At 46.5% G+C, this 13,869-nt stretch overlaps 1 protein-coding gene across 2 annotated transcripts in view; it reads left to right on the top strand.

Moving 5' to 3' along the window:
- The first annotated feature begins 6,013 nt into the window (after positions 1-6,013).
- The window catches only part of dqx1 (DEAQ box RNA-dependent ATPase 1), a 112,132-nt gene continuing 104,276 nt past the window's right edge, over positions 6,014-13,869 (top strand). The window contains exon 1 of one of the 2 annotated variants that reach the window (XM_078405804.1): positions 6,014-6,145. The gene's annotated coding sequence lies outside the window, so the exon portion shown is untranslated. Of the gene's footprint in view, positions 6,146-7,376; positions 7,478-13,869 lie in introns of those variants that run through there. The other variant, XM_078405877.1, reaches the window with a different exon arrangement.

Here is a 13,869-nt window from a genome sequence, read left to right on the forward strand (position 1 = left end):
CACGAGAAACCAGAAGCAAAACGAGACAATTAGTGAGTACATTGTTGCCTTGAAAACGTTAACGTTGCACTGTAACTTTGGAACCTTTCTTGAACGCGCACTACGCGACAGATTTGTTTGTGGTCTAGTGGACGAACGAATTCAGTCCAGACTCATGAGCACTCCTGATCTTACGTTTGAGATAGCATGCAAGATTGCTACTACAATGGAGATGGCATCAAAGAATGCTCGCGAGTTTCGTTCACCACATACTGCAGTGGCCGTGTACACACACAAAGCAGCGCCTATGGCCAAACCAAAAGGGGCCAAACTGAAACCGAAATATGGCGGGGAGCCGAGTGCAGCCAGTTGTTATCGTTGCAACGGTAATCACCCATCCCAATCCTGTCAGTTCAAAACAGCTAAGTGCTATAACTGCCAGAAGAAAGGTCATATCGCCTCAGCATGTCGGGCCAAGCTTACAGTGGGAAACACACGACAACACCAGAAAGGAGTTCACAACTTAGAGATGAACCCGGATGACAATGAACTTGGGTTGTACATCATTCATGCAACTGATGTCAATAAGCCTACAACCAGCCAAGACAAGGACTTTCGAATTAAACTATTGGTTAATGAACAGTTAATTGATATGTGCATTGACACGGCAGCTGACTGTTCGGTCATGAGCAAAGACTTGTACGAAACAAAGTTCTCACAGACACCATTGTCCGAGAGTAAGGTCAAGTTGAGAACCTACTCCGGCGAAGCCTTGGAGACGTGCGGACAAATGGATTGCGAAGTTCAGTGTAATGGACAGTCAGTAACACTGCCCATCATAGTGGCCAGCTACAGAAATAAACCGACCCTCCTTGGAAAGGATTGGCTGCCTAAAATAAAATTAGACTGGAAGAACATTTTCAGCATTGATGTGTCCAAATCACGTCTTGAAAATGTCGTTAGCAAACACGCTGATATATTTGCTGACAGTTACACGGGAATAACAGGATACTCTGCACACATTCGACTGCAGCAAGATGCGACACCTGTATATTATCGACCAAGACCAGTACCATATGCGCTAAAGCAACAAGTGGAGGAAGAACTCAACAGGTTGGAGCGGAATGGAGTACTCGTGAAGACAGACCAGAGCAACTGGGCAACGCCAGTTGTGGCCGTGCTTAAGGCTGACAAAACTGTTCGACTATGCGGTGACTACAAAGTCACAATCAACCAAGTTGTTGATGACGAACAGTATCCTTTGCCAACCTCGCAGGATCTGTATGCAGAACTTAGCGGAGCAAGAGTCTTCACTAAGCTGGATTTGTCTCATGCTTATGCCCAACTCAATGTTGACAAAGAAAGTCAGCAGTGCCTGACCATCAACACACATAAGGGCTTGTATTCATACACAAAGCTGCCCTATGGTGTGAAATCTTCCCCGAAAATCTTTCAGTCCGTCATGGACAAAATGTTGCAAGGCATTCCGCACTGTGTGTGCAACCAGGATGATCTACTGATATTCACAGTGGGCATGGAAGAACATCTGGAAATACTCGAGCAAGTTCTCACACGACTGAACTGCCACAACGTCAAACTACGAAAGAGCAAATGTGCATTTGCACAATCAGAGGTGATCTACCTTGGACTCAAAGTAGATTCCAACGGACTGCGCCCTGTGAAGGCGAAAGTTGAAGCAATTGTGAATGCTCCAAAGCCCAACAATGTGTCAGAGCTATGATCATTCCTTGGGATGGTGCAGTTCTATGCATGATTCCTTCCAGATTTAGCAACCGTGCTAAAGCCACTACATCATCTGTTACAAAAGGATGAGAATTGGATGTGGGAAAAGGAACAACAACAACATGCATACGACATCTGCAAGAAAAACCTGACAAGTGACAAACTCCTCGTTCACTACGACACGACGCGCGAGATGAAACTTGCTTGTGATGCTTCAAGTTATGGTGTAGGTGCAGTGATTTGCCACGTAATGGATAACGGACAGGAAAAGCCTATTGCTTTTGCCTCCCACGCCCTATCACCAAGTGAGCGCAACTATGCACAGATAGAAAAGGAAGCACTCAGCATTGTGTTCGGAATCAAGAAATTCCACCAGTTTCTACTTGGCAGACCATTCACCCTTGTGACTGATCACAAACCACTACTCACGATACTGGGTCCCAAGTCAGCTATACCTTCCATGGTGGCATCAAGGATGCAGCGCTGGGCAATTCTGTGGTCTCAGTATGACTACAAGGTGGAGTACAGAAGCTCCAAATGCAACGCAGGTGGATAGAAAATTGGTTGACGGACAGGAAGCAAAGAGTAGGAATAAACGGGTCCTTTTCGGAATGGCAGGCAGTGACTAGTGGGGTACCGCAAGGCTCAGTGCTGGGACCCCAGTTATTTACAGTGTATATTAATGATTTGGACGAGGGAATTGAATGCAACATCTCTAAGTTTGCGGATGACACGAAGCTAGGTGGCAGTGTTAGCTGCGAGGAGGATGCTAGGAGGCTGCAGAGTGACTTGGATAGATTAGGCGAGTGGGCAAATGCATGGCAGATGCAATATAATGTGGATAAATGTGAGGTTATCCACTTTGGCGGCAAGAACAGGAAAGCAGAGTATTACCTGAATGGTGACCGATTGGGAGAAGGGGAGATGCAACGTGACCTGGGTGTCATGGTGCACCAGTCATTGAAAGCAAGCATGCAGGTGCAGCAGGCAGTGAAGAAAGCGAATGGTATGTTGGCATTCATAGCAAGAGGATTTGAGTTTAGGAGCAGGGAGGTTCTGCTGCAGTTGTACAGGGCCTTGGTGAGACCGCACCTGGAGTATTGTGTGCAGTTTTGGTCTCCTAACCTGAGGAAAGACATTCTTGCCTTAGAGGGAGTACAAAGAAGGTTCACCAGATTGATCCCTGGGATGGCGGGACTTACATATGAGGAAAGACTAGATAGACTGGGCTTGTACTCGCTGGAATTTAGAAGACTGAGGGGGGATCTTATAGAAACATATAAAATTCTTAAGGGGTTGGAGAGGCTAGATGCGGGAAAATTGTTCCCGATGTTGGGGGAGTCCAGAACCAGGGGTCACAGCTTAAGGATAAGGAGGAAGTCTTTTAGGACCGAGATGAGAAAACATTTCTTCACACAGAGAGTGGTGAGTCTGTGGAATTCTCTGCCACAGAAGGTAGTTGAGGCCAGTTCATTGGCTATATTTAAGAGGGAGTTAGATGTGGCCCTTTTTGCTAAAGGGATCAGGGGGTATGGAGAGAAGGCAGGTACAGGCTACTGAGCTGAATGATCAGCCATGATCATATTGAATGGCGGTGCAGGCTCGAAGGGCCAAATGGCCTACTCCTGCACCTATTTTCTATGTTTCTATGTTTCTATGTCGCAGATGCATTGTCCCGATTGCCCCATGAGAACTCTGATGTGGGAAGCGAGAACTTAATCTACACACTGCAACTCGTAGATGAAGACTTTCCAGTGACTGCAACAGAAATTGCAGCTGAAACAGAGAAGGACACTGTGCTGAAGAGTGTCTATGAACAGACATTGAATGGTTGGACTGAAATCGAGAGTGGATCAAACTCGGAACTGAAGCCTTTCTATAATCGACGACATGAATTATCATGTGAGCAGGGATGCATAAAGTGGGGTTACAGAGTGGTTGTACCAGAGTCTTTAAGAAGCAAGATTATGTACGAACTTCATGCCGAACATCCTGGCATAGTAAGCATGAAGTCAATTGCTAGAAGTTTTGTGTATTGGCCTGGTATAGACAGTGACATTGAGTCACTGGTGAGCAAATGTAGTGTGTGTCAAAATTGCCGGAGTAAACCACCAAAAAAACACCATTGCAACCCTGGTCATGGCCAAGTAGACCGTTTCAGAGAGTTCATGTAGACTTTTGTGAAAAGGGTAATGATAATTTTCTGGTACTAGTAGATAGTCATTCCAAATGGATTGAGGTTAAGCATATGGGATCAAGCACTACTGCTGAACGTACCATAGACGAGTTGAGATCAATTTTTGCATGTCATGGTTTACCAGAAGACTTGTTTCTGATAACGGACCTCAGTTTCGTTCAGAACAGTTCAAAGAGTTCATGCAGCATAACGGGGTAAAACACACACTTGTTCCTCCATACCATCCAGCCTCCAATGGGGCGGCGGAAAGGTCTGTTACAGTAGTCAGAGGCTCTCAAGAAACAGGTTGTGCAGGGTAATTCAAAGCTCAGCATGAAACATCGTTTGGCTAGTTTCTTGCTGAAGTACAGAACCACACCACACACAACTACGAGTTATTCACCTGCAGAACTGTTGATGAAGAGAAGGCTAAGAATACGCCTAAGTCTAGTTCAACCCAATTTGGCCTCGAGGGTTGAGCAAAAACAGTTAAGTCAAAAACGCCACTTTGACTTCCACAAAAAGGAGAGGAACTTCAAGCCAGATGAGCAAGTTCGTGTGCTCAGTCCTCCCAACAAGTCCAGTCGAGACAAATGGGATGTTGGGAAAATAGTGGAAGTGTGAGGAACAAAAAGATACTTAGTGGATGTTGGAGACAAGATCAAAAGTGTTCATGTGGATCAAATGATTCCAGCCAAAGATGAACCAAAAACTGAGCATGAATTCCTAATCCCTGAGTATTCATCTGAAAGTGAGTTAGAAAAGACTATTGTGGTTGATACACAAAATTCAGTAAGTACAGATAAAGAAACAGACTTCTCTAGTCAAGGTCAGTGTACTAAAATAGAGCCAAACAAGCCAACAGTTGAGTCTACACATACATCTGTTACGCCTATTACACCTGTTACTGTTAAACGATCAGGCAGGAACCACAAACCAGTAATTAGGTTAAATTTGTAAGTTAGACAACTCACTCTACAAGTAAAACGAAAATGTGTGAATATGTAAAATAAATGTGTTATGTTTAGCATTTGAAATTTTGTAAATATGGTTAAAAGTATTGGTTTAAATCAAGTATCACAACACCAAAATTGTAACTGAGTACTTGGATTTAATACTTAAAAAAAGGGAGAGCAGTGTAATGTATTCATGCATATTCATGTGCCATGTTAATGAGTGGGTGTTCCTTATTAGCCGAGAACGCTGGGTAAATAAAGGCTGGCGCGATTCAGGTAACGAACGTGTGAGTGTACTTTATCTTTATGGCGTGCTGAACATAACAATCACCTACGCTATTTCCCTTTTCTCTGCCTTAAACATCACCTACACTATTTCCCTTTCCTCTTCCTTTTCTCCACCTTAAACATAACCTACACTATTTCCCTTTTCTCTCCCCCTTTCTCCCCCTTAAAAATCACCAACACTATTTCCCTTTTCTCTCCCCCTTTCTCCACCTTAAACATCACCTGCACTATTTCCCTTTTCTCCGCCTTAAACATCACCTGCACTATTTCCCTTTTCTCCGCCTTAAACATCACCTACACTATTTCCCTTTTCTCTCCCCCTTTCTCCACCTTAAACATCACCAACACTATTTCCCTTTTCTCTCCCCCTTTCTCTACCTTAATCATCACCTGCACTATTTCCCTTTCCTCTTCCTTTTCTCTACCTTAAACATAACCTACACTATTTCCCTTTTCTCTCCCCCTTTCTCCATCTTAAACATCACCTACACTATTTCCCTTTTCTCTCCCCCTTTCTCCATCTTAAACATCACCAACACTATTCCCCTTTTCTCCACCTTAAACATCACCAACACTATTCCCCTTTTCTCCACCTTAAACATCATCTGCACTATTCCCCTTTGCTCCCCAGAGATGCTGCCTGTCCCCCAGCCCTGCCCCGCCCCCTGCCCCGCCCCCTGCCCTGCCCCGCCCCCTGGCATGCCCCGCCCCCTGTCCCGCCCCGCCCCCACTGCTGAGTTACTCCCAGCTTCTTGTGTCAAACTCTGGACAATTGCCTTCCCCTTCCCCTTTAAGGAGCGGGTGTGGGATTTCCCGTCGGCTGACAGGAGAGGCCGGGGCTGGGGAGCGGGGACGGCGCCTTTAAGGGCGGCGGTTGGGCGCTGATGGCGGCGGTTACGGCGACGACGGTGATGGCGGCCGCTCCTCCTCCTCCTCCTCCTGTCACCGTCTCAATGCCGGGTCGTCCACGCAGGAGAGCCCCTCGCAAATGCGCACATCAACGGTACGGGCGCGGAAAGAGGGAGGGGGAAGCCGATGAAAGTGATAGAGAGAGAGGGAGAGAGAGAGAGACAGACAGGGAAAGAGGGGCAGAGAGAAAAAGAGAGGGGGAGAGGAGAGAGAGAGAGTGAGGGGGGGGGGAGGGTAGAGGGGGTGAGAGAAGGAGGTAGAGAGGGGGGGGGGCAGAGAGAGAGAGTGAAGGGGGGAGAGGGAGGGAGGGGCAGAGAGAAAAAGAGAGGGGGAGGAGGGGGAGAGGGAGAAGAGAGGGGGGTGAGGGAGGGGGGGGTAGTGAGAGGGGAAGGAGAGAGGGACAGGGGAGAGGCAGAGAGGGGCAGGAAAGGAGAGGCAGAGAGAAAAAAGAGAGGGGAGAGGGAGAGGGAGGGAGAGGGAGGGAGAAGGGGGGCGGGAGAGAGGGAGGGAGGGAGGGAGAGGGGACAGGGCCAAGGGGAGAGGGAGGCAGAGAGAAAAAGAGAGGGGGGAGAGAGAGGGAGGGAGAGAGGAGTTAGAGGGGGCAGAGAGGGAGGGGGAGGGGGGGAGGGAGAAGGGGAAGAGGGAGGGTAGAGGGGGAGGAGAGAGGGAGGGTAGAGGGAGGGGGAGAGGGGAGAGGGAAGAGGGAGGGGAGAGGGAAGAGGGAGGGTAGAGGGGGAGGAGAGGGAGGGTAGAGGGGAGGAGAGGGAGGGTAGAGGGAGGGGGGAGAGGGAAGAGGGAGGGTAGAGGGGGAGGAGAGGGAGGGGGAGAGAGGGGGGGTGGAGAGGGAGAGGGGGAGGGAGGGAGAGGGAGAGGGAGGGGGGAAGAGGGAGGGGGGAAGAGGGAGGGGGAAGGGGAAGGGGGAGGGAGGGGGGGAGGGGGAGGGAGGTGGCGACTGAGGTGAGAATTCCTGTCGGGGATCCGTCGTGTGAGAGTGGTGGTTGGGGGGGAATACATCAATGACTGACTGAAGATTTATTTAGATCAGGTGGTTGGGGGGAGGGTGGTGTGAGGAGGGGGAATATTCGGCCCTACAGGAGGGAGAGAGGGTAGGAGGGAGGGAGTGAGTGAGTGGAGGAGGGGGTGAGGGAGGGGGCGGGTTTGAAGTCCACAGGTGGAGGAGGAAAAGATCATTAAATAATAATATAAATAATGGTGATGTGGCGAGAAAGGAGCTTCTCCTGGCTTTTCAAACGTCTGCTGGAGAGGGAGAGAAGGAAGGAGGGGGGAGAGAAGGAAGGAGGGTGGAGAGAGGGAAGGAGGAGGGGGGGAGGGAGAGAGGGAAGGAGGGGAGAGGGGAGGGGGAGAGGGAAGGAGGGGGAGGGGAGAGGGAAGGAGGGGGAGGTCTAGGTGATCTTGCCTTGTACAGGTGAGTCTGTGGTTCCCACCCTCTTCTCCCTCACACTTGCCTCTACTGCTGGTGTTTTCCCTCTATCTTACTCACTCTCCCTCATCTTGCCTCATATTCCTCGCATCTCTTGCCTTGCCCCTCGCCCCGCACCCCTTGCCTCGTATCCCTCGTGTTCAGCCCTTTCACCCCTGTATGTCCTGGCATGGGGAGTGCTGCTAATTGTCCTGTAGTGATGGGCCCAATGCCGCCTTCTGTGTCATTTGTTGTCGTATATTGATATATATATATATATATTGACAATGACGTTCTCTGGTGTCAATTGTTGTATATTTATAAGCCCAATGCTGGCAATTGCTATCATAAATTGATGGGCACAAAGGCCCCATGTACTGTCAATTGCTGTCAGGCATTGATTGGCCTAATAGTCTTGTGTTGTCAATTGCTGTCATATATTGATAGGCCCAATGCCGGCAAATGCTCTCGTGTAGTGGATAGGCCCAATGTCCTCGTGTGTTGTCAGTTGTTTTCATTGATGGGCCTAATGGTCTCTGGTGTCAATTGCTGTCATATATTGAAAAGCCCAATGTTGGCCATTTCTGGGCCCCAATGGCCTTGTGTGCTGTCAATTCTTGTCTGGTATTGATGGGCCAAATGGCATCTTCTGCTGTCAATTGTTGTGTATTGACAAGCCCAATGCTGGCAATCCCTGTCATGTAGTGATGGGCCAAATGGCCTTCTCTGATGTAAATTGTTGTCTTTGAAGATTGGGCCCAATGGCCTTGTGTTGTCAATTGCTGGCATGTAGTGATGGGCCCGATGACTTACCTGGTGTCAATTGCTGCTGTGTATTGACACGCCCAATGCTGGCAATTGCTGTTTTGTATTGATGTGCCCAGTGGCCTCCTTTGGAGACTATTGTTGTCTCATGATGGGCACAATGCTGGCAATTGTTGTTGTAGATTGATAGCCCCCGTGACCTTGTGTGTTGTCATATGTGTAAATTTCCCCGGTGTGGGACGAATAAAGGAATATATTGTATTCTATTGGGCCGACTGCTGTCAATTCCTGTCATACAATAATGGGCACAATGGTTTCCTCTACTCTCATTTCCTATCGTATATGGACAGGCCCAATGCTGTCAATTGCTGACATAGATTGATGGGTTGACTGGACTCGTGTGCTATCAATTCCCATCGTGTATTGATGGGGGCTAATGCTGTCTCTCGTCGGATAACTAGGTCGGGGTTGTTGCAGAGTGAATGGAGGTGATAACTAAGTTGAGGTTGTTGCAGAGTGAGTGGAGGATGTTCCTCTGTCCCTCCTTTTCCCCTCCCCCTTCCCAGTTCCCCCCTGTCTTCCTGTCTCCAACTACATCCTATCTTTGTCCCGCCCCCTCCCCTGACATCAGTCTGAAGAAGGGTCTCGACCCGCAACGTCACCCATTCCTTCTCTCCTGAGATGCTGCCTGACCCGCTGAGTTACTCCAGCATTTTGTGATACCTTGGACTAATGCTGTCAATCTCTGTTATGTACTAATAGGCCTATTGGCTCTCAGTGCTGTCAATTTCCATGGTATATTGAGTTTGAGTTTAGTTTATTGTCACCTGTGCCAAAGTTCAGTGAAAACCAAGTGTTGTGTGCCAACCAGTCAACGGAAAGACAATACGTGATTAAAAGCAATGGGTCCAATGACCTTCTGTGCCATCAATTATTGTCTTGTATTGATGGACCTAATTCTGTTCATTTCTGTCATACATTGACTGGTATAACAGCTTCTTGTCGAGTTCTGTCCTGTCAATTTTGGCTGTGTGTTGATGGGTCCAGTGGCCTCCTGTGCTCTTAATTCCTGTCAGTTTTGTTTGAATTATGTATTGGTGACTTAAGATTGCATATTTTGTTTGTGGTTTACATAATTCAAATCTTTGTAACTATGTCAGGTTTCTTGGGGAAGACTGGGTCACTTGGCATTACAGGGAATGGGTGAACTGTGAGGGAGGTTGAGGTAAAGACTTGTCTTTATGCAGTATATAAAAACTTTCACTTTTGTGGTAAGATGCGCCGACGTGATTTATGCTCGGCAAAATATCTAGAAATATTTTCACATGGGAAATAGGAATTAGAAGCATATGAAGGCCATTCCCCCTGTGCCTTTGCTGCTGTTTCATATATGTGGCGTAAGGTCACAATGTAGTAGTTTAGTTTAGCGATACAGCGTGGAAACGGGCTTTGCGGCGCACAGAGTCCACACCACCCATCGACCACCGATACACTAGTTCTATCCTACACCCTAGGGCCAATTAACCGACACGCGTCTTTGGAATGTGGGAGGAATCCAGAGCACCTAGAGAAAACCCACAGGGCGAACGTACAAACTCCGTACAGACAGCATCCGTAGTCAGAATCGAACATGTCTGGTGTCTTAAGGGCATTAGATCTACCACCGAGCTACTATGCTGCCTAGTTTTATTTATTTTTTAAATTCTGAAAATACTAAAAGATTTATTTTAATCTTCAGCAAGGAAAGTATTGGTCAGTATAGACATAAAGTGCTGGAGTAACTTTGGGTCAGGCAACATTTTAGGAGAAAAAGGATGGGTGAAGTTTCGGGTCGTAACCTTTCTTCAGACTTGTGAAGGGTCTGAAAAAGAGTCCTCACCCAAAACATCACCCATCCTTTTTCTCCAGAGATGCTTCCTGACCCACTGAGTTACTCCAGTACTTTGTATCTATCTTCAGTATAAACCAGCATCTGTGGTTCCTTCCTATACATGCATTGATCAGGAATTGGTGAAAAATTATACTTCATAAATAGTGGCCCTGGGGTCTTTCACACCTGTGAGTGCAGATGGAGCCTCAGCCTCACGTTTTATTGGACAAACAATATTCTCCACAGTATATTGCACTCCAATGCTTTGAGTTTGTGCGCTCCTAAAATCTGACGCTTGTTTTGAAATTTAAATCTGTCATGTGGGATGAATCAGCGGTTTTAATAAAGAGTGATCAGTAATATTAAAAGGTGGGGTGAGAACTGAGTGTTCTGAACACCAGAGGTTTTGTTTCAGATGATTGTGGCAGTAAAGTGAAGTAGGTTGGGTATGATTTTGGGCGAGAGGAAATTACTTTTAAATTTAGTCGCTGTGTGTACATAATATTTGTTTACTGATAAATGCATTTCAAAGGGAGAAAGGCCAGCCTTATTTGAAAGAAGTTTGGTTTATTATTGTCAGGTGTACCGAGGTACAATGCAAAGCTTTTTTGTTGCATGTCATCCAGTCAGCGAAAGGACTATATACATACAGTGGGAGAATCCCTTTATTTATAAAATTATACGCTGTCAATGTGCAGCTATTTATTCATTGAGTCCAAACATCTGTGCTGTTTTATCATAAGTCTTTGGATTTATTTTTCCCAAGCATATATTTGAAAGTTCCAATGGAATTTGCATCAACTGCATTTTTAGAGTCATGCAGCGTGGAAACAGGCCCTTCGGCCCAACTTGCCCACGCCGACCAACATGTCCCATCTCCACTAGGTTTGCATTCACAGTTCAAATCCTGTGGTTAGATGAAAGGAAACGTATCCTTCTTTACCCACCCAATGCCCTTTGCTCTTTTAGCAATTATTTTACATAGCTTGGAAATTTAGGAGCACAGCAGAAAAAACTGCAGATGCTGACAGTTCGAAATAAGAAGAGAGAATGCTTGATTAGGCAGCATCAATAGAGGGAGAAAAGCAGTTAACATTTTGGATCTCTGACATTTCATTCGATCCCTCAGCTTTGCCAGGCCATTGAAAATATACCCTGGTCGTTAATTATAATTCAATAAAAATCAGTGTGATAGAATGCACCAATCTCAGGGACCTGAAGTTGTAAAGAGACAAAACAGTTATGTATGTTTGATTGATTGAAAGATACAGCATGGAACTAATCCCTTTATTCTACCAAGGCCACGCCATCCTTTGATCACTCCTGTTCTATGTTATTCCACTTCCCTGTTCAATTCAAACACACACTGGGGCCAATGAACCTATCCCACACATATTTGGGACGTGGGAGGAAGGGAGGAAACTGGAGCACCTGGGGCAAACCCACACAGCCACAAGGCGGATGCAGACTCCACACAGACTCCACCCGAGGTTAAGATCAAACCCAGGTCTCTGGCATTGGACTTTAGCAGCTCTACCAGCTGTGCCACTGTGCAGCCCCTTATTCTCTTGCAAGTCAGAGTAATAGATGGGAGAGATAAGTTAATTTGATGACCTTTGCAGTATGCATCACCCCCGTTTTCCATGAAGCTCTTTACAGTCTTGCAGTGCTTCTGAAGTGGGGTCTCTGTTGCAGCCAATTTATTGACAGTGGGCTCCCATTAACAGCAATGTGATAGTGCTGATATAATCTGTTTTTCGACTGTTGAGGAGATGGGTGAACATTTGCCATGTGGAGTTGAGATCTATTGGGTTCATTTCAGGAGGAGGTTAGCCATGACGTCAATGATAACTTCCACAAGCAGGCAGAAATCTGCTCCGTGTTGTACAGCCAGTGATTGGACAGAGGAAATGGAGCCGGGATGGTAACCGAGTAAAGACACAAAATGCTGTATTAGCTCAGCGGTATGGAGAATCTGTGGATAGGTGATGTTTGGGTCGGGACCCTTAAATCTTACAGATTTCTCGCCGGTAGTGAAATTTAACCGCTCCTTAATATTAAAGAAGATCAACAAGATGTGGGCCAACGATTATACAACCTGGAGTCATAAAGTCTTACAGCGTGAAAACAAGCCCTTCGGCGCAACGTGCTCACGCTGGCCAATATGTCTCATCCACACCAGTCCCACCTGCCTGCATTTAGCCCATATCCCTCTAAACCTATTCTATCCATGTACCCATCTAAATATTTCTTGAACGTTGCAATAGTCCCTGCCTCAACTGCCTCCTCCAGCAGCTTGTTCCATATACCTACCACCCTTTGCATGAAAAAGTTATCCCTCGGGTTCCTATTAAATCTTTTTTTCCCCTCATCTTAAACCTATGTCCGATGGTTCTCAATTCCACTTAGATCTACCCGATCTATTCCTCTCATGATTTTGTACACCTCTAAGATTTCCCCTCTTCCTCCTGCGCTCCAAGGAATAAAGTCCTGGCCTGCTCAATCCCTCCCTCTTCCTCAGGCCCTCAAGTCCTGGCAACATCCTCATAAACCTAATGTCAATGAAGCAGGCTCTGAGTGTGGTGGATTTTATTTTCTTGCTGTGGACCTTGTGGCTGCATTGTAAACCTTTTTTAAGAACCCATGTCAAAAAGTCCTGTGCAAGGAACACATTGTTCGACTTCTTTCTGCCAAACAACAATGAAAGGTTTGCCAGTCAGCGGATGATGCAATCGCATAAAATTGGTTGTAAGCTCCCTCACAGGATCACCACATTATAATGCAAAGACATTTTCATTCAAGAGCTCCATTAGGTGCAGGAGTAGGCCAAAAACGTACAGGTATGTAGGTTAATTGGCTGGGTTAATTAAAAATGTAAAAATTGTCCCTAGTGTGTGTGTAGGATCATGTTAATGTGCGGGGATCGCTGGGCGGCGCGGACCCAGTGGGCTGAAGGGCCTGTTTCCGCGCTGTATCTCTAAATCTAAAAAAAATTATCCCGACACTGCTTTCATTTGCACTACACAGTCCCAACCAAATTTGCCAAAATTATGTTCTTAATTACCAACAATGGTCTATTAATGGAGAAAAGGAATAGGTGACGTTTTGGGTCAAGACCCTTCTTCAGACCGACTGTCCGTCTGAGGAAGGGTCTCGACGTCAAATGTCACCTGTTCCTTTCCTCCAGAGATGTTGCCTGATCTGCTGAGTTACTCCAACCTTTTGTGTCTATCTTCAGTTTAAACCAGCATCTGCAGTTCTTTACTACACAATGCTTTATTTATATCTGGTTGATGCGAAATTTATTTGGATTCTGGTTTCCCTAGAATGTCGGAGGTTGAGGGGAAACTTGATAGAAGTATATAAAATTATGAGGGGTGTAGAGAGGGTAGACAGTCAGAACCTTTTCCCCCAGGGCGGGAATGTCTTTAGAGCATAACTTTAAGGTGAAAGGGGGAGAGTTTAATGGAGTTGTGTGGGGCCAGTTTTTTGACACAGCGAGTGGTGGGTGGGCGTCTGAAACGCATTCCTATAGTGGCGATTAACAGGCTGAAGAGGCAGGTGAGATAAGTTTAACTTGGCAACTTGTTCAGCACAAACATCGTGGGCTGAAAAAAAATAGAAACATAGAAAAATAGGTGCAGGAGTAGGCCCTTATATTCAGCCCTTATATCGAAGATCGGCACAAAGTGCTGGAGTAACTCAGCGGGTCAGGCAGCATCTATGGAGAAAAAGAATGGTTGACGTTTCAGATTGGGTGAAG

Source organism: Rhinoraja longicauda, chromosome 1 (genome assembly GCF_053455715.1).
Source record: "Rhinoraja longicauda isolate Sanriku21f chromosome 1, sRhiLon1.1, whole genome shotgun sequence".
Classification (NCBI taxonomy): Eukaryota; Metazoa; Chordata; class Chondrichthyes; order Rajiformes; family Arhynchobatidae; genus Rhinoraja; species Rhinoraja longicauda.